This window comes from Sciurus carolinensis, chromosome 13, assembly GCF_902686445.1.
Source record: "Sciurus carolinensis chromosome 13, mSciCar1.2, whole genome shotgun sequence".
In the NCBI taxonomy this organism is placed as follows: domain Eukaryota; kingdom Metazoa; phylum Chordata; class Mammalia; order Rodentia; family Sciuridae; genus Sciurus; species Sciurus carolinensis.
In genome coordinates this window covers 41,653,569-41,658,244 of record NC_062225.1, presented here as the reverse complement: position 1 = coordinate 41,658,244, position 4,676 = coordinate 41,653,569, and the positions used below count along the sequence as shown (strand labels likewise).

Sequence of the window (4,676 nt, the reverse complement as noted above, 5' to 3'; positions counted from 1 at the left end):
GTTTGAATCCATTCCATTTGTTGATTCTTAATTTTACTTCTTGTGCTTTTTGAGTCTTGTTAAGGAAGTCAGGTCTTAAACTGACATGATGAAGATTTGGGCCAACTTTCTCTTCTGTTAGGCACAGGGTCTCTATTCTAGTGCCTTAGATTTTGATCCACTTTGAGCTGATTTTTGTACAGGGTGAGAGATAGATGTTTAATTTCATTTTGTTACATATGGATTTCCACTTTTCCAAGAACTGTTCGTTGAATAGGCTATCTTTTCTCCAATGTATGTTTTTGGCGCCTTTGTCTAGTATGAGATAACCATATTTATGTGGGTGTCTCTGTGCCTTCTATTTTGTACCATTGGTCTACACATCTATTTTGGTGTCAATACCATGCTGTTTTTGTTACTATTGCTCTGTAGTATAATTCAAGGTCTGGTATTGTGATGCCTCCTGCTTCACTCTTCTTGCTAAGGATTGCTTTGACTATAAGAGACTCAAGTACTGTCTTTTGAGGTGAGTGGCCAGTGAAGCTCTTCCTGGAAGCTAAGATAAGGCTTGGCTTTAGAAGGTAGAGCCAGGACTTTCAAAAGAGGCACACATTGTGAACAGAATCTAGTCCAAGCAAACTAAATGCCTAACATAGGTTTGAGTCTCCTGTGTTGCCTTTTGAACCTAGCCTATGACTGCTATTCAGCTAGGCTACATTGGTGTGGGCAGAAACATCGTCTATGGTGGTATCCATTCTGTCTTTGAATTGTTTTGTGTCCGTGATAGACCAGTTGTTAAATGTTTTGGATATCATCTCTGACCTGTCCTACACACTATGACTTTTTCCCAGTTCTTTCAGTGGCTTCAACTCCTGTTTCCTAACCTTGTCTCCCGGTACTGAATATTATTTAGGATGTACTTGTTTGCCGATAATAGAAGATCAACTAAAATAGCTTGTACAATGCACAATTATTTCATAGAACTTGTTTGGTAGTGGGAGCATTAATTAGGGTTAATTAGGCATTTTGATGATGTACTGAAGACCTGAAGTCTCCTTTCTTTTCTTAATTTATGCCATGCCAGTAATGTACCAATGTCATAACAAGGTTTAAGGGGGTATCTTACACGATACTGTGAAAACCCATTCATTACAATTCTGAACCACAGAAGGATCTTCTCTTCTTTCTGCCATTTCAACACGTTGACAGTTTTTCCTCATGGTCCTTAGATGGCTGCTGTAGCACCATTGTAGTATTAGCTTCCTATGACAGCGTTTAGCTTAAGGAACATTATATAATGGGCCTTTCCTTCTTTGATTTTTCTCTCTCTCCCTCTCAACAGTGCTGGGATCAAACCCCAGGATTTTGCCAAGTGCAGTGGTGCACACTGATAATCCCAGTGACCAGGGAGGATGAGGCAAAAGGATTGCAAGACCAGCCCATCAACTTAGTGACACCCTGTCCCAAAAAAAGGCGGGTGGGAGGCTGGGGATGTTACTAAGTGGTAAAGCACCTCTGGCTTCAATCTTCACTACCATGAAAAACAAAGCAAAACAAACAAAACCCCAGGATCTCATGCATACTAGGCAAGTGCTGTACCACTGAACTATACCCCGCCCCTGTCCTCTCTGTCTTATTTTTAATTAAAGAAAAAAAATTCCCATAACAGCCACAAACAGACTTCCACTTGTGATTTAGTAGCAAAATTGAGTCACAAGACTAATTATTGATAGAATATGAACTTTGGACCGATTATGATTAATCTTCTTCAGTTGCGTATACTAATGCTGAGTCAAACCAATATTCCCCTGACAAGAAAGACGAAATGGCATCTAGGGAAGTAACCAGCTATGACTGGCACTCACAGTTCTATTTTATTTTTTGCAGTACTAGGGATTGAACCCAGGGTGCTCTACCACTGAGCTGCATCCCCAATCCTTTTTATTATTTTATTTTGAGTCAGGGTCTTGCTAAGTTGCAGATGCTGCCCTTGAACTTGGGATCCCCAAGCCTCCAGAGTCACTGGTATTATTGGAGTGCACTACCTACCCGGCTCCTAGCTCTTTAGTTGTTTTCTTTAATTTGTAATTCTGTTCATCGTTTGATTCTTCAGAGAACCAACTGTATATATAGATACACAGAAAGAAATTTTGATATAAATTTTTGTAGAAATATTGGTTCATGCAATCATGGAGACTAAGTCACATGATCTGCCATCTGCAAGCTGGAGATTATGATATTGTGATATAATTAAAGAATATATATTTGGTTTCTACCCCCAGTTCCTGACACAGTGCTCCTAATCCCTCCAAATTTCCTAGGCGATGGGAATATATTTTGTTTTGGGATGACTCTTGGTGGATTTCTGGAAAGGATCTGGCCACCAAGAAGAGCAAACCATGATTAGAAACTTGGAACTTTCAGCTTCATCTCCCTCCTCCAAGAAAGGAGAAAGGGACTGAAGATTGACTTAGTAATTGGCCAAAGCTATGTAAGGATGCCTCCATAAAAATTTCTGAATGTGCCAGGTGCCATGGCACACACTTGTAATCCCTGCAACTTGGGAGGCTGAGGCAGGGGGATTCACAAATTTGAGACCAGTCTCAGCAATTTAGCAAGACCCTGTCTCAAAATAAAATAGAAAGGGCAGGGGACGTAGCTCAGTGTTTGCCTAGCTTGCACAAGGCCCTGGGCTCAATCCTCAGTACCACAAATTTTTTAAAAATCCTGAATTGTATGAGGTTCAGAGAGGTTCCAGGCTGCTGAACATGTGGCGGTGCCTGCAGGGTGGCACGCTGGAGCAGAGTGGAAGCCCTAAGCCCTGTCTGCACATCTTGCTCTAGGTATCTCTTCATGTAGCTGTTCGTCTGTATCCTTTGTAATATCCTTTATAATAGATGGACTGATGTAAATGACTTCCCTGAGTTTTGTTAGCTGCTTTAGCAAATTAGTTGAAAGCAAGGAGGGATTAATGGAAACTCTTGACTTATAACTGGTTGGTCAGAAATATAGGCCACAACTTGGAACTCATGATTGGCATCCAAAGTGTAGCAGTCTTATTAGACTGAACCTTTAATCTCTGGTATCTGCCTGTAACTCCAGGTAGATAGCCAGAATTGAGTTAAATTATAGGAAACTCAACTGGTGTCTGATGGAGGATTTTTAGTTGCTGGTGGGGAGAAATCCCTACACATTTTGGTGACCAGTGTGTCATAGTGTGTCAGAGTAGGAAGAACAGTCTGATTTTTGCTGTCTCAGAGACCCAGGAGAGTTGGTGGTGACTAGTTCAAGTCAATGATGCAGTCCCAGTTTTAAACTCAAGGTCTGATGGTGAAATCCTTTTCTGAGTCTGAAGGTCAGAGAACCAGTAGCACTGATGTCCAGGGCAGGGGGACATGCTGTCCCAGCTTTAACAGAGTCAATTCATCTCCCTCTTCCTTGTTCTATTTGGGTCCTCAATGGATTGGAGGATGCCTGTCTACATTGATGACATCATCTTCTTTATTTGGTCTACTGACTCAATTGCTAATGTCTTATGGAAATGCCCCCACAGATGCACATAGAAATAATGCTTACCAGTCACCTGGGCATTGTTTAGCTTAGTGAAGTGGACACATTGAATTAACCATTACAAAAGATTTGTGTGTGCATGCTTGGTGTATATATATCACAAAATTGGGACCTTATTATATTTATTTTATGTTTTACTTTTTGCAATAATGGGGAGTGAACCCAGGGTCCTGCACAAGCTAAGCAAGTAATCTACCTCTGAGCTATATCTTCCAGTCCCATATTCTATTTAATTTAGTTTAGTATCCTGTGTATTTTCATTTAACATTTTATGATGAACTTGTGCTTTCTCTCTTGGTCCTCTCCTCTCCTCCTGACACGTCCAAAATTAGGAAAAGAAGCACAGAACATACCATGAGTCTGTGAAGTGATTGATAAGATAAAAGTAACTTCCGATTTGGGAAGCTCCTTAGTTTCTGGTCCCTGACTGATCTCTACATGCAACGTACCCTTCCAGACTCAGAGGACACCTTGACACCAAGGTATAATGAAAGAGTGAGAGAACTTCCTCCAGACTGATTTAGGACTTGACATTGGGATGACTCCATCCTCTTGGAGAATACCAGCCTCAGCCTTGCTGTCCTCAGGAGGACACCTGTATCTCCCCAGGATCTGACAGGCCCAGCTGTTGTGCATGGTCTATGCAGCTGGTGTTGGTGAGGGGGTGTTCTCTGCCTCCACAGAGCATTGCCCAGCCCTTCAGTGTATTCTTAGGCTGAATTAGAGGGAGGTGTGCCCAGGGGAGTCTCCCTTGCCAAGTTGGAATTTTGGGAACTCCAGATGAAAAGCCATTTGTTCCTAGCATAAGTCCTCTGATTATTCAATGTGTTCACAGTATATTGTCACCTCAGGTGGACTTACTTTAGAAAAAAAAAAAAAAAACATTGTCTAAGTTGGTGTTCTTAAATATCTGTTCTTCTTATTTATAAATAATTTTGCCCATGGAATTGGCAGATACTGATGCTTATTGGGAATAGGACTTTAAAGTATTATCTGAGCACAGTTGGCCTCAAAGCTCTGAGTGAAGGGGAAGAAAGATAAGGGGGTCCTTTCTGCCATTTCTCTTCATCTGGGCCTTGAAACTTGAGTGTCATCTGTTAAATGATGGAGAACCATGAAAAACTCTG

The 4,676-nt window shown here is 41.3% G+C and overlaps 1 non-coding gene across 1 annotated transcript; it reads right to left on the bottom strand.

The window, feature by feature from the left end:
• Positions 1–1,052: 1,052 nt before the first annotated feature.
• Positions 1,053–1,153, bottom strand: LOC124963762 (small nucleolar RNA U13). The gene has a single exon (XR_007104800.1). It is a non-coding gene; the product is annotated as a small nucleolar RNA U13 (small nucleolar RNA).
• Positions 1,154–4,676: the final 3,523 nt, after the last annotated feature.